The sequence below is a fragment of the Pieris rapae genome, chromosome 11 (genome assembly GCF_905147795.1).
Source record: "Pieris rapae chromosome 11, ilPieRapa1.1, whole genome shotgun sequence".
Taxonomy (NCBI): Eukaryota; Metazoa; Arthropoda; class Insecta; order Lepidoptera; family Pieridae; genus Pieris; species Pieris rapae.
In genome coordinates, this window is record NC_059519.1 from 4,615,123 (window position 1) to 4,632,734 (window position 17,612).

The 17,612-nt window shown below is 30.1% G+C and overlaps 1 protein-coding gene across 4 annotated transcripts in view; it reads right to left on the reverse strand.

Annotated features, from left to right (window-relative positions):
* Positions 1-17,612, reverse strand: part of LOC110998713 (5-hydroxytryptamine receptor 1) — a 72,751-nt gene that overhangs the window by 25,383 nt on the left and 29,756 nt on the right. For 3 of the 4 annotated variants that reach the window (XM_022267466.2, XM_045629983.1, XM_045629982.1), the window contains one exon: positions 7,854-7,901. The exons of the other annotated variant lie outside the window; for it this stretch is intronic. The gene's annotated coding sequence lies outside the window, so the exon portion shown is untranslated. The remainder of the gene's footprint in view (positions 1-7,853; positions 7,902-17,612) is intronic. 4 annotated transcript variants of the gene reach the window in all.

Here is a 17,612-nt window from a genome sequence, read left to right on the forward strand (position 1 = left end):
TTTGGGATGCGATAATGGGCCATAGATAATGTAATTCTCATTTCCTCCATTTCCAAAGGAGATATACGATATATATTTTATTAAGAACTATACTCAGTACAACATGTATAAGTAACTTCAATATTTATTTTTCATATATCGAATTTCACGAAGCGTCATTAAAGTGTGCGATACGCAGCCTTTAAATTATTCGATACAGACGAAGCTTAACTCGTAAAGAAAAGGTTTAAACTTTCCGTACATTTTTAATTATAAGGTCTTCAAAACTTGAAAGTGATTCGTTAAATATTAATTTACAATTAAGACGCCGGTAATAGCTATATTTATAATACCATTTCAGTTTTAGAATTCATGTACTGCATGTACATTCCTAAGTATTTGTGTTGGTGCGTTACATTATATAAAGGAAATATTTGTATCGTTTGAATACACATACATAAAACATTAATATTAATACAATATAGATATGGAATGTATTGTATTGTTAATATAAGTCGATGTTTTGAGTGGGTAAAAGTTATATTACTCGCGTTATTGAAGGACGTTATTTGAGTCATTAATAATAATATTACGGTGGAGCTATACCACTATCTGGATTTCGGTCTCAGATTGAATTTGTTTCTTTGATCTATTTCATCTATAAGTAGGCTATCATTAGCCTGTCTGGCGCATGTCGTCGATTTTTTTATTAAAAACATGCCGGTTACCTCACAAGGTTTTTCTTTTAACATACAAGCGAGTGTTAGATGCGGCACATAGACAGATGAGGATCAAATCTACGACCACAGGTATGAGAGACAATTCTGAAGATGAGCCTAGCGAAGTTGGCCTGGTAGGCCAACACTGTTATTTTACTCACACATGGAGAGACTCAAATTTTTACTGTAGTTTTAACTTCGTATACAAATCTAACCAGATGAAATCGCGGGCTACAGTTAGTCAAACAAATTCCATAAACATAATCATTTACCAAGACAATCAAATCCATTACTGTTTACTTGAATAACTAAGTTTCGCAATTCCAAACAATAAATTTACATACAACGTGGTTATTGTCTTAATAATTTATATATTCGAATTGTTTGGCGGCTAATAGTTTAATATAAACAGCGCTATTCAGCTCGGTAATACAATATATGATATATTATAACGTACAATGTAAGAACTATATATTATATTACAATGTATATTTGCTTATACATAATTCGTTTGATTATGATTAATATACATTTGTGTTTAGTCGTGCTATTTCAGTTAAAACATTTCCATATCAATATGTTAATAATTGTATCTATTTATAAAAAAGTTTTATAGAATAAAAGCTAATGGGAGTCTCACCTGGCGACCCCGGCGCCTTTGTATGCAAGTTTGCGAAGAACTTTCAATATCCGAGGACTGATGTCGCAACTTACGAGTCGCGGAAAAATACTCTTTCAGATCGGGAACGCTGCCAGAAGTTACAACTTGCTGAATCTCTGTTCAACAATTTTTGTATGAAATGCTAGCAATAGAGCATTGACGTTTGTTCATCATCAATTAGGTACTCAGTACTCGTTACAGTTGAAAACAATGTCTTTAATTGTACTAAGATAACCTGTTTACCAGTTAAACAGTACTTATGTTACCTATGAATTTAAGTAATGATATTTCTTGTATATTTCATTATATTTACGACGTGTTTTATTTATATTTTTTTTTATATAACAGGGGGGCAAACGAGAATGCGGGACTCCCAAAAAGGCAGTCATCGCAGCCCATAGACACCCATTTTTAGTGGGTGCGTTGCCGGCCTTTAAGGGAGGAGTACGCTCGAATTTTGAATTGTTAGGGGTCGTGTCTCTCAGGGAAGACCCCCGCTGGTAGTCGATGCCACAGTTTCCTAGAAACGGACTATGGAAGATTTCCAGCCATCAAGGTGATGTTGGTGAAATTTAGTATTCAAGAAATAAAAATTTAATTGTTTTATATTAGTTATATATTTGAAGGATTGTCATTATTCATAGAAACTCAGTCACGGATGTGAAGAACGTATTGTGATACAATATTTTGGTAAAAGAAATAAGAGATTTGGCGCGAACACCTGTAGACCAAAATCTGCTAGCGTTAAGTCTTGTTTTTGAACTCGTTTATCTTAGTTGCTAGGAAAACATCGGCTATTATGTATACATTTTTGCTTGTTATTTTTTTAAAAGACCTCTCAGATTTCCAAACAACAAAATTTTTGTCGTTGTGGTTTTCAGTATTTTGCCTGTCAACTTGAACAAATATAAAGTGAGACTGTTTTTGATAACTCACAAATCACGCTTTGTTTACGAAAACTTGCGGTTTGGCTTTCTTTAGCTCTGCGGCGAGAAAATATATTTATGAATAAAAATGAGTATTATTTTTTAAAACTTTGCTTAATGATATAGTAAATTCTATAATTGACTTCTATAAACAAACAGATTGGAAGTGTTTTTTTCTTAAGTATAGTAAGTTTATTAGTTACATTTTTAATGGTATTTAACGGAACTATCGGATATATATTTGTTATTTTGATACATATTTCTTTTTGAGACGTTTAATTACACTAATTTATTAGCTCTAACACAATTATGTTAAAATTGTGTAAATAGTAATTAGTATGCATAACGATTTATGGTGTTGGCGTGTATTCGAAGGTCTTAGGTTCGATATCCGATAAAACTATGATTATTTCGGCTACTAAGGTGCAAGAGATATATGTTTGATTAAACATATTGAGGGCTTACAATTAAAAAAAACATTACAATATGACAGATATAACAAAAATACCAAACCTCAATTATGAGGTTTAATATATTAATATATTAAAATCATTTACCTTTAAGCCTTTCAATCGCTTCAATGTAAAATAAGGATGGAGGTATTAAAATGTTTTACTAGACGGTGCTACATTAATTATTCAACATCCTTTGGAAACACTAAATACTCCTAAAAGGGTCAATATTAGCGAACTCGTGTTTTAAAATGCATTATGTTGTATAAATAAGTTCTAAGTAAATATAAAAAACTTATCTTAGAAAAAATTACATAGAATTTTTGACGCATTTGTAATCATAAGACAGAAAAGAATGTACAATATGTTGAAAAAATAATATGTTATTTTTTATAAATAATATATTACAGTAAACTGCCACGGTTGTTCATTTGAGGAAAGGCACGAAATAGAAACAAAATTTAATTAGAATTTATATGAAAGTATGAAATAGCTCAAATAACATTTTTTTTCATGGTCTTGGTTGATTATGAATGTTAAGAGAGTAAACACCATTTATATAACAGATAAGAGTGTCTTTCGCTTAAACCGCTGTAAAGCATTTGAACGTTGAGTTTTGTAAATAATGTATGGAATTTCGCGTTTATAACCGTTAAACGGGTTTTGTTTCATATAAATATATTGTATGTAATATAATTTTTATTAAGTCTCACGTTGTGATATCCAATTACTTTGTCCCGATTCCAAATTCACTGTTTTCGATGGGTGTACATAATAACAAAGGCAGAGACAGAATAACTCGCCTTGATCCTTTATGACATACCTCCGACATATTATTACGGCTAAACATAAGAAAATATCTACAAAAGAATGCGCACGTGTGCCCTTTGGAATTCGAAGCGAAAGTTCCACATTCCTTCGGGAAATTATAGGCTATAAACCTTGGTATAAATAAGTTTTTCATATCGTGAGTGTAACTGGAATTATTATTATTATTTGCAATTACAGTATTTTTCGTACGATGCGAAAGCTGTATGAGCGTAGATCTTCGGCTTGTGGACCCATCTCGATGTAATGCGAAATAATTCAGATCCGAAATGTTTCTCTCTTAATCATGATTTGTCAACTTATATAAAAAAATATTGTAAATGGTTTTTTAAAATATTGAAAGTTGATTTAAAGAAGGTCTATAAATACTTGATATTTTTGAGCAGAATTTTATCTGAAATATGTTTTAACTATACCGTGAGGCCCAAGCCCTACTTAACTAAAAAAACGAATTTACTTCATAATTTTTATAGACATAAAAAAAATTGCGTCATAATATATTCAAGACCTCGTTAAAGATAAGCTTTATTATTTTAATTCATTTCTAATTCAAATGAGAATCATTTTTGTGCATTTTGGAGTAGATTATATTCTATTAAAGATTTTTTATCCATAAAGATCAAATACGTAAAGTATGATAATATTTTTACAGATATTTCAGTAAGCACAAAATCCTTCAATACGAGCGGGTCTCTCACAGTCACAAAGGAATATTCAAGAAAACTTTCATGCATATTTCTCCACCCTCATTAATAATTTATTTTCTCCAACTTTCAAGTGAAATGAAAAGTTTCTGAGGTTCGATAAAAGTGAGTTCTGGCTATTGGGTATAATGGATTTAATAAAGCCTTATATACATATATGTTATATTTGAAAGCCTTTATTTCTTTAAGAGAAGTATATATACATATATAAAAATGTATATATTCTCATCTTCACAAGCCTACGTACGAAGTGTATACCTATTGAGTACAATCTTGAGTAGACTGTTGATTTTATAAGATAAAATTGCTAAAATGATTCAAGCCCTAAGATTACATTTTATTTTATTAAGTAGCAGTATTATCTCTTAAAGATCTATGTAACATGACGTTGCTAAAACATGGTGTAATGGTTGCAGCTTCTTACAAACGTGTAAAAAACTTGGCAATTAAAAAGAGTGGCGGAGAGTTTATTGCCAGTTCTTCTTTTCCGTTCTACGCCCTTGATTTGAGAACTGGCAGTAAATGTAAATTTACAATTATTTTTTTGACGTTCATAAGTGTTCTTGTTTGCCTATATGAATAAAGATGTTTTTTGTTGGTTTTGTTTGTTTGTAAACATATATTTTACCTGTACAATACGTTTTAGCGAAACTCTATAGTAAAGGGACGTTAGTTATGTTCAAGTGTTTATAAGGAAATTCAACCAGTATTTTAACTTAACATCAATTTAAAAATGTAGATATATATTCTGAGATTTTTTTAATTAATAAAAACATTCAATACCAAAAAAGAGCATTGCATCATTATATAATATAAAACGATAAATTCAATAATAATCATTTGATAAATATTTTATATGGATATCAAATGGAGATATCTGATTAATTCGTTTTTATTAAATAGATAAGCATAAATTGATTAGGCACGGACAAATTATTATTGATGTGTCTGCGTCAAATTCATGAATGTATGAAACGAAATTATTCTTTCATTCATACATATTTTTATTAAACCTGTATGTCTTATGTTTAAGCGATTAAATCAAAAACCGTATTAAAAAGCAATTGAACTACTAAAGGCTAAACTGTAGCTTGACCGGTGAAATATTTATATTAAATTGGGAGAAACGAATCCTACTCAGAAACCTACTCATGTTTTGATTGGTTTATTAAATATTTTAGATAAACATTTATATGTAAAATAAGTTGACCTTTCCTAAACCGTACCATAAACAAACATAATTTATTTTCGGAATAATTTATCGATTTTGTTATTAATTTGTTGCAATCTTATTGGGTTTTTAAGCACATGACTATACATTTATACTTATTTATCACAAGATAGCGAATTCCTGTATATGTGATAAACAATATTTGAATATTTAATATTGCCACATAGAGAAAAGAGATATATTTTATTTACTTTACTAATTGTTCGGTTTTATCAACTTATCAGCATACTCACTGTCATGGGTCAACAAAGTACATTTTAAAATATATTCTCCTAAACGTTACTTGTTTTTTAAAAAATAATGTTAAGTTTAAATAAAATTAAAAAAAAATAATAATACGAAACATAATTACTGTGAGTTAATACATGTAGGTATGTCAAAGGCGAAAAACTTCTATACCTTTTAGCTTCTGGTCCCTGTATTTAGTCAAATTGGCGTCATATGCACAATACTTGTTTATTCATTAGTAGGTACATAATTCGTAGTAATTATTAATTAGTTTATATTTTACTTAGATATTCTCCCAATACAGGAACTGGAGTATAAGTTTTTATACGTATTTTATTTTTGAGCGTGCAGACAATTACAAAACAATTAACATTATATAGATATAACATCTTAAATTTATTATAAAAAATACAGATTAAATTGTAATCACAGCGTTATCATTTGTACTGTTGCGTAGGCGGAGATATGAATAGGTCACGCTCACAGAGTTTGTAAGTGTCATTAATATGACATTAACTAATATATGATGTCATCTCTGACGTGACTTTAGGTCATAGATAATAAAGGAGAGGTAACAATAATTTCGTATTTTTATTTTAAGTAACGGTTTTGCACATACCGTGCCTGAGCCGAAAGGAAAAAAGTAACTGTTTTATTGTTACATGTTTTTATTTATGAAATTATTAGAGGTCAACACAAAAAAGCAATATTACTCTGAGCTACTTTGCATATATTGGTAAAAAGGACATCAAAATATAAGGCTTTTTAGTTAGAAACAGGATATTGTAAAATTTTAAATAAATTTACAAACGTAGTCACTTAAAATTTCTATGATACGTAAAATAATTATATCATGTTAAGAACATAAAGTGTGAAATAACTAGATTTTCCCTACAACAAAAATACCGTATTTTCGTTCAATAAAATCTTAATCAATTTAATAAGGCTTAATTACTTTATAAACAAGGACATGACAGATAATTTGCTTTCAACTGAAATCATCGTTCAACGTCGTTTTTTATCTCGGTAAGTGTGTATGGCGAAGAATCTAATTTTTTGTAAAGAACACCAACAAATTGACAAGTAAAAATTTAATTCGATGAGGTTATACTAGTTAATATGTACATATTATATTATTCTAAACAGTAACACAAGCCAGCTAAATTTAGGCTAAATTTATGTATGTTTTCAAATTAACCGCTATTGAATTCTCCGATTGAAGTTTTAATTAAAATATTACGTTTATAATAACTACGTCATAATAGTGATTTGTTTATTGTTTGTCATGTTCAATGAAGCGGAATGTTAATTTAATTCTGTACATTCATTAACACAGCACAGAGCTGTTATAGCCACCATTTCTTTTTTATTCCATAAAATAATATATTTATTTTCAAATTGGGTTTTAAAAATATAATTAATGTTGCTTAAACAAAATAAAATTATAACCTCTATCAAAAATGGGCCCAACGTAGATTTAAATTGCTGTCACTAGCACAGACTATATACTTAATTATATCACAAAGTCGTAACTGAACTACAATGGAATAACTCGACTGTATAAATACTCGGGTATATACTAGATATTTGGGTAGAGTTTAAGTGATTTTTTGTAACTTAGACTGTCCCCTGTAATTTCATTAAAGTTTCACGAAAAGCATTCGGAAAAAAATCTTTTACCCTATGCGTTTCTTTGTATTCTTTTATTCACTAATATTTTTTCTGACATTACAATGAATTTTCTTAAACGTTGAAGAAATCAGGTAAAGGTAAAGTTTAGTAGAAATATATGTAACTGCAAATATATGAAACATTATTATTAAAGTTTGTAAGTTTAAACTCGCAAAAGATTATTATACTTACGAAATTTTCATTAAATATCTTGTCTCGTAGACATAACGTTAATTTTAAGCTACTATACGTAGAGCAGATAGTCATAAAAATGTATTGTTTGTTTCCTTTTGAGTCGTAGAAAAAGTTATAAAAGTGGTTGATGATAGATTTTTAGTGTTTGTCATAAGTCTTTAAAAAAAGTTTCTTAGTCTTACTAAGCAAATCGTATAAAATTATTGAATAATTATGCAACACATATTCATATTACTATAAATTAAGAAAAAGGTCTTACCTTAGGCTACAGTTTACAACCACGTTATTAAATCCTCCATTCATGCACCTGTAAATATAATATTTCCTTTAATGATTTGTTGCTCATTTTTAAAATACTGTGTAATTTTTTTGTGACGTCATAAATTATAAAAGTCTGTAGACCACAAACAAATCTATATATATATATATATAATGAAAATGGTCTTCGTTTGAGGCTCAATCACGCCTAAACCACTAATCGTATTGACATGAAACTACCACCATTCGATGCGAATTTTTTCCTAGATGGTTTATTTATTTTTCGAATTCTAACGTTCCTTCATTTTTTTATTGCTGTTTTACTTTTATGAACTATTTACCCCGCTAATAGCGTTTTCTCTTGATTCTTTTGTTTTCATGGATTTCAACGGAGTTTACTAAACGGATAATGTTCTTTTACATTCAGCTAAGAATCTACTTACAAACTTCCACGCATCCACCCACCAACTCTCACGCACCCCTGCACACCCACTCTGATTTTTTGATAAAAATAAAATGCCGTATCTATGATCGAGTATCACTTGAGAACGGCTGAACCGATTGGGTTAATTTTTTTTATTGTCTTCAGAATTGTCAGGAGAATGTTTATATGTAAGAAAATTTTAAAAAAGTCTGCTAAAACGTTAAAAATTTCGATGATAATCGAAGTATTCCAATTTCTATAGTTACTTATTACGAAATCTCGGGAACTATATGACTTAGAAATGTGAAACTTGGTAGGAATATTACTTTCGTTATGTAGAGGTCAACTAAAAACGGATTTTAAGAAATTCATCCCCCAAAGGGGATTGCGGGGGCGTTAACAATGAACAATTCCCGTTTTTAAACTAAAGCTCCTATAAATTCCAAATTTGGTAGGTCTGAAAATCGGACAACATCTATTTTTCATCCCCCTAAATGTTAAGGGTAATCCACCTCGAAATTATTTTTTTCAATTTTAGATATTTTTTTTTATTTTTTTATGATACAGCATTAGTAAATACATATAACCCTGAATTTTCAACCCTTTACAATCAACCCCCTATTTTAATTTGATTTCTTTGATTCTTTATTTTTGATATTTAGATTATTACTAGCAAGAATTGTAATTTAAAATATATTCTCTACATTAATAAATATTAATTTATTACCCTACATAAATCATTCTTTTGAACACTTATAGTAGATAATTATTTTTATTGACCTAAAAAAATGATTCTTACAAATAATATACATGGCAAAACAACGTTTGCCGGGTCAGCTAGTCCTTTAATAAATCGAGATATGAAATGCTAATGGTAATGTACTCATGCACTCAGGCGTGTTTATAATAGTTGAAAAAATAAATAAATAAGGTTAAATAATTTTAAGGAAATTAGAATTAAGTTTGTCTATGGAAGAGCTGGGAACCCTGACACAGGTATTTTTTACTTCAAAGGGTTTCCAAATCTTACACCTAGGAATGCAAATTTACTTAAAATGAATAAACACTTTTCATTTTTTATTATATAATATATTATAATCTCAAAGTACCTTATATATATATTTTTATCACCTGACTGACCACTTTAGCCTTTGCATGCTTCTTTTAAAAATTCTCAATAATTTAATGTGAAGAAGTACTTATTATACGTTTGTGACATTAGTTTCACAGACAACAATATCGTTATCACCTTTATCTTAAACCATAATCTTAACCTACAAACGTCAGCCATAGTAACCTGAGAGTGGGAAAAGGAATTTACCTAGACATCTTTGCGTCAAGTCCATTACCGAAGTATCAACACGCCATCTCAATGAGCTCTTAACGAAGTGTGTGCTGACCTTTATTGAGGAGTTTGTCCTACTTTTGTCGGATACAATTTCTGTTCCGTATTAACGGTCGGTCTATTCAAGCCAATGTGGAAAGGAGGAGTGCTATTCAGGTAATATTACGAAAAACTGACATTACAAGAAACAAGAATTGATGTTAAATAGAGAATCTGATATATTAAAGGCCTGTTTCACAATGTATGGATAAAGTACCAAATAGCTATGCAACACATAAATTATTCGAAAGATCCGAATAAAAAACTTGGCATTTCATCACGAAAAGCGCTATCTCATGGTCGTGAAACGCAAAAGTAGTTTTTATCCTGCCAATAAGTATTAAATAGCTTATTTGGAACTTATCCGGACTTTGTAAAACAGACCCTACATATTTTTATTCCTCAGCAGTTATAAAATTAAGAAAAAATGGGTATAAAAGAACATCAGCGTAGGAATATCATAGGTTTCGTTTAAATAGCAAAGCGCTGATTGGCTGATGACGTACTTCGTTTTATTACTTGAGGCCGCAACATAAAATCTTAACGATTATTCTTCGTTGTAAGGAGTCCGTCTGTCGCTTGTAAACAAATAATTGCTGTTCTATTATTACATCAATAAGTTAGTACATAAAGGTTGGTGTGCCACAAAAACACGTTATATTTAAAACAAAGACGATGCTTTGCTAAGCTCGGTTATTCTCTACTATAGTAAATCAATTAAATTTGAGAATGTTTGTGCTATTAACAACGTCTTAATAATCTAAGAACGTTATTCATTTGAATTTATCTAGTCCTATTAAGTGTTCATTTTTGACGCGGTCGGCTATTATAATATATTTTATTTTTTTATTTAATAGTAATCTTACAGCTAACAAACATATTATAAAACAGTAAGAAATATACAAAGCTAAAACAGGTTTATAGTAAGCAATATATATTTATTATTATTTATTTATTTACACTTCGTTGCAAAGAAACAATAAATAACACAATACAAAAAAAGTTACAAGGTATGCAACTGGCGGCCTTATCGTTTACAAGCGATCTCTTCCAGGCAACCCTAGTAAAAAAAGAAAACAATAAAAAATATATATATATGACACAGAAAAAATATGCAATACATTAATAGACAAAAATTTATGATTAATTACATGAAACTATCCACGGATCACAAAGCTAAAAGGGCCACTTTGTAGCCGATTAGAATCATTAGACTCCAATTACCTATCAAGATCGGCGCAACAGACGGAGGAATATGTACGAGAATGAATATATTTCATTCTAAGCACTTAGGAGCACTGGGGAACACTAAACGGGCTATAAAATGTGCTCAGAATAATTCATACATTAGTACATAACATTTATTTAGACTTAAAGTATATAATGTAACCAATGGCACCACAATCTTTAAGGGCCTCAGAATTCTGTATCTGTTCCGATATCATTTCTGATAATCTCTAACTCTTCTGTGACACACCATTGACTAAATAAGTCTAAGGAATCCCAGTTTCCTAACGCTGTTTTTCTTTACCGTAAGAAGGAGCTACGGAACACCATAAGGGTACCAACAATCCCAGGGATGAGAGTCGCACGTTGAAGCCACTCGGTTGCTACAACAACACTGCTCTGAACTACTACAACATTCAATTTAACTAGGGTAAAAACGTTCGTTGTATTCGAAATTTAAAATTTCAGTCTTTTTCAACATTTATCACACTGACTCAGCTGAATTGCATCCAGGCTTAAAGAGTTTCGGAATATATTTAATCTGTTTAGATTCAAATGTTTTAAATTTGCTAACTACGCAAAGTAGTTTATAACATAGCTTTTACAATCTTTATTTTTTGACATAGAAATATTTTAAATTTTAATACTTAAATGTAATTTTAATGCCTAAATATTATTTTAAATTTCAATCAGCCTAAAACAATGATGATTTTTGATTATTTGACTGTCCTTAAGTTAGTCTATACAGAAGGTTATTAATGAATTTCGAAAAGCTAAGCAATAACTTTAAATAAAAAGTTATAATAAAATTCGCACATAACCCACTGTTAAACATACATTTAAATTAAAATATAATTCAAAGATTCATCGGTCTTACGTATATTTTTTGCCGTCAATTCCAAGTTTTCCTCTCAAGAACGCCCGATTCGATTTCACTTGTTTGTGTTGATCTTCTCCTGTTTGCCGGATTCTATTACTAAAATATCATAAGTGGCCTCCCTTTGTTTGTTCATGTTAAACAAAGTCGAAAATAATATTGAAAAGCTATACGCATCATATTTTCCAATTACTAATACATTGTCTCTCTTATTAATAAAGAAATAAAACGTATTTAACGTACTTGAAATATTACAATTTAATAGTAAATCAAAGTGTTATTTATTTGTATATAATAATAAAATAAAATAAAAATAAAATCTGTTTATTTTGTAACATAATGTCATGAAGGTATCACTTATTCCACGTTATTATAAAAAAATTTAATCATCCCTACTCATCGGCAAAGAAGACAGAGGGTGTAGGCCGAAAGAAGAAGCCGACGTTAAAAACTCTCCGTACTCTTTTAAAAAAGCAAATCATCAAACAATTTCAAAACATATATAGCAAATTATTTAGAAATAGCCTGCCTAGCACTAGTTCCAGGCCCTTTTATCAACTAGATAATCGCTAACTTTATAGTTAGCCTTTTTACACAGGTTTTCTTTAATACATGTAATTTAAACTTACAACAAAAAAAAATATTTTTTGTTTGTTTTTAGATTCGGAATTCTATTTTCTTTTTGTTAGAATTTAAAGCATATAATAGTAAAGAGAGGACGCTGTAAAAGTATGGACGGCTTTTTTTTGCTTGCATTGTCAGTCTAAAATAAAACTTGTACTGGCGAGACTCGAAATTCCAACGAATATTCGTTCATTTGCTCAAACAAATGATTGTGTAAATAAAACAAATGCCTCGGTCCATTAGGTGCGGAATGTCGAGATAGTTTTGCTACTTAAAACGTTGTCGCCGCCATTATTTTGTTGCGTGGTACGAGGGCGGAGAGAATTTTAAATTCAATTTCGCACATTATTATAATGAGGAAATGGAATGATACGGCAGCCATGCTGTGAATTGTGAGGGGAAATGATTGCTTAGTAAACGGATAAAATGTATTTTGTTGGTGCAATAAATTAAATAAAACTAAATTATAACAAGGTGTTTATCGCTATAGTTTAATATCAATAGTCAATTATGTATATAACACATACAATTACACATACACAATTATAACCGAACTAGATGTTTTCGATATTTTCTGCATATGAGTAAATAATTTAATTTAATTAGAATTAACAAATCCACTCAATTGCTACCAATTCAATATATTATGTATTTATCGTCTGATAGATATCAGATACCGCGTACTCTAGTAACTTGTTCTGTAGTTTTAAGTCGATGATAATATTATCGCGTAAAAGTGTTTCAACGATTCTTTACGTGTTAAATAATTATCTACAACAGTTTGTATTGATAAATTAACGATAAACGTTAATATTACTAATAATATTATGGACGACAAAGTTTAATTTAGGTAGATCTAATCATTATTGTCGCAATCTAATAAAATAAAAAATAAAATAATCATTAGGTCGGTGTTGGTCTAACGGCTCCAAAAAAAAAATTTTTTTATCTAAAATTTAAAAAAAAATTTAGGGGTGGATTACCCTTAACATATTTTTTTTTAATATTTTCTAGACAATTCCCCGACTATGTAGTCGTCAGAGGCATTAAGTATACATAAGTCGTATTGGTAACTCCCTTAATATTTAGGGGGATGAAAAATAGATGTTGTCCGATTCTCAGACCTACCCAATATGCACATTTTCATCAGAATCGGGAAAGCCGTTTCGGAGAAGTTTAACCACAAACACCGCGACACGAGAATTTTATATATTTAAGATATTGATTTTGTGAGGTCAATCAATGCATTTATTTTATGATACATGGATTATTTAGACAATTTTTAGATAGCAAATTTCAGTGCTTTTTGCTTCTACAGAGCTTATTTCGCGAACACTCGTAATACTTTAGCTTTAAGAATTAAAACGTATGTTTATTTTAATAATGTGAACAACGTAGTCATCACTGTTAATGATTCAACAATGCCAGAACCTATTAATACAATTTACACTCTATGTTAACATGAACTACCTTAGGAAATTCACAACACGTACTATATCACATTTAACCGGGTACCCGGGTTACCGCCATAAGGATATCCGGCCCATTCCGTTGTAACAACGTTTTTATCAGACTCGATCAAGCGGCTTTTACACCGAGTTTAACCGTTAAAAGTCATATTTTTCTATATCATAAAAATATTAAAAGCTTTTCTTATGTCTTACAAGACCCCTAACGATTATTTCGGCTATTAAGTGCTTTGCAAAATATAAATTAGTTCGTGGGAGTTGAACGTCGTTATTAAAATCTGTACACTTAGAGAATAATTTTAACTAAATCGATTTGAGCCAAAAACTTGTATAATAGGTAAATAATATACAGTCGAAACCAATTATAACGACATCGTTTACAACGACCGATCGGTTATTACACCCAGATTGTAAAGTCCCGTCTGAATCTCTAGTTAACTATCTCGCTCGTATATACATATTAATATTAAGTTTCTCATGTAAATAAAATACATTTTTTGTCATGAGAAATAAAGTTCTTTAAACATTAATCAGAAAATAAACATAATTGACTAACGATATCCGTTAAAACTGTAATGTCTTCGAGTTTTCCAACAGAACACTAAAACATAAGCGCCTGTAAAAACCAAATGTCGTGTTTCGTTTTAGAGCCACAATAAAGTTTATGCATTGGGGTGAATTAAGAAATACAGTATGTTATAGTTGCTATAAACCGTTCCAAAACGTACCTTAGAAAATCTTTGAAACTTCTACACAATACGAATGAGACGCTTTTTGAAATTTCACCAGTCTGTGTTATAGTCATATAATTTTTATTTATAAAAGGTTTTTGTTTGGGCTATTTATGTATCGATGATAGTTACAAATTAACTTGCACAATTTGATTTTGTTAGCCTTAGGCACAGTTTATTTTACCACCACAATATCACAACATAGAGAACACCACGCTTGCCGATGGTGCCATACAACTTTAAATTTATATGTAAATATAATCACATTTACATTTAGTATTTTCTTTTACTAACATAGCTTTTGCACATTTAAAGAAAACACTTTTTACCGGAATAAAAAATAAAAAATTATGTTAAATAATTACAAGTTTAATAATACATAGCTTTTTTAACATATAGCTTTTCTTTACACATTTACAATATACACGTGCTGTTACATTCATTATTTTATTATTATTTACGTATAGTAGATTTATTGATAATAATTCTTATAGGTTATAACTCTAAGTCGACTAGTCTAGTCTACGTAAGTAATGTGCTTTTGACATACGGCAGCCATAGCTCTCGGCTCTAAATCTCATCTTTAGTAGCTCGTTAAGTCACCCTTTGATCGTGCGTAAAAAAAAAACAGTGGCGCTACAACCTCTTTAGGGATTGGCCTCAGATTTCTGAATTAGTTACATGATCATTAAATCTAATAGGCTAGAAGATGATCAGCCTCCAGTGCCTGACACACGTCGTGGACTTTTTGGGTCTAAGACATGTCGGTTTCCTCGCGATGTTTTCCTTCACCGTTCGAGCAAATGTTAAATGCGCACATAGAAAGAAAGTCCATTGGTGCACAGCCGGGGCTCGAACCTACGACCTCAGGTATGAGAGTCGCACGCTCAAGCCACTAGGCCAACACTGCTCATCGTGCGTAAAATAGATATAAAGCTGTCATAGAACGAAAGAAACAATCAGTGTGTTTTCCTAATTACTAATTAATATAAAATTAATAATGACGAAACATAATCGGAACATATGTCAAATTGTAAGACATATTGTATGGATTAGCTTCACATAACAGTTTAAGTGTTGTATAAGTGTAACCTGTTGTGGATGCATCCAATGTGTTTGTATTGTGTTTTATTTTTGACTTTGTTTTTATTATAAGGATGTATCTGTCTGGTTTCCCAATAAATAAATAAATAAATAAATAAATAAATAAATAAGGGTCTCCATAAAGCACACGCAATTTAATTATCTTCTGTATACTTCGTTAGATATTAGAGTAATTAAATTCATGAAAATTTTAATAAATAACAAAGCAAATTCCTTGAAAAGCCCCTCCAACATATTTTTGTTATTAATAAAACGCTATCAGTACCATAACGATGCTTTATCTTGACACTTAATTAAAATTAAAGGAACAAATAAGGGTACCTGTCTCAAAAGAAAGGGTGATTTTTATAAAATATTTATTATTACTCTCCTCTTAGTAAAGTTATGCGACAAAACATTTTTTATGTTTATTTTGTACAACTGAACTATATGGTGGAACTGTCATATTACAGATGGAAATTAAGAAGTTACAAAGCGACGAAAAAAACTTATCTAAAATTCCTTTAAACTTTATTTCGTTAGTTAGTAATAAAATGCTACTCAAGTTATAACAACTAACTATGTATATAACTAGCGGAGTAGCTAACTAGAACTAGAACTAGCCTAGTAGCTTTAGCGTGTAATATATAAATGTTATTATTATATGTCTAATATTTAAAAATAAATACTTGATGTACCTATAAATGACATCATTATTATCTGTTTAATATTTTATACTCGATTATTAAAACTCATTTACTTAATAATTCTAAGCAAACTTATTTAATTCTTACTGTCATTCTTGAGGTCGTAGGTTCGATCCCACTACCTTTCTATGTACACATTAGACCCATAAGGTTGAGATATATTTATTTTTAACTATGTATATAGTAGTAAATTGTTCCTCCAATCATAAACGTGTATCAATGATTTTTTATGAAATATTTACTTTTTTGTTTATATGTTATCATCGTAGCTCATTTATAATATGTGTTCGATATCGTGAATATTATTACTTAATTTTAAAATTGAATTTATAATTTATCGTAGCTATATAGCTATATATGCGTCATGAGTGTTTAAGTAGCTCGGATCCATCTTGTATGTCACGGCTTGATGGATTGCGAACGGTGACGATGCGGTTTGCTTAGTTTCATAGACTTGGGTCAATTAATGTTCCCCTTTTGATGGTATATCGTCTCGAATGCGGGCTATTGTTTCGTTGACTAATTGTTGCTATGATATATTGTGATTTTTTGTCAACTAAATACTCCGTCACATTGCCGCACACATATGTCTGTATACTGCAAGTAATCATACCTGCAGCATGTAATTCCGTAAAATTCAATATTGTGAAGTGACAATTTTTTTTTTATTCTTATTATAAATGAATCAGGCGTCGAAAGCCTCATAATGCGCAGGTTTAGACATTTTAAAAATGCTACTCCTATGTATAACGTAATACCAAATATTAATGTATAAACTACGTAAAATAATCATCTGTTCTTGTTGCCAACGGTCGCTAACAATCAGAAGAAAAATAACACAAACCTTTAAGTTAACGTAAAACTAAAGACGCTCTCGGTTCATCTCTTAGCTACGGTTCCGCTACGTGGAACATACAAACATTTATCGCAAGAATATTTTGCGTTTTGAAATATTATATGTATAAATAAGAAATAAAAAAAGAATATATGATACAATATGTAGAACCCATTTAGAGATTTGCTTCGAACAACGTATTTTACGTTAGGCAAATTACATTAACGAAAGCACTCGCAAAGTAGAAGCCTTATTAGTTCCACTTTACATCTGATATTAGCAAAGGTTTTTCATTAATTTTCCCACGAGAATGGGAAACGTGGAAGTGATTTCCTTAATGGATGCCAACATGTCCACATTATTACTGATTGGTATGTTTTTGTCTTTGAGTCGTTAAAA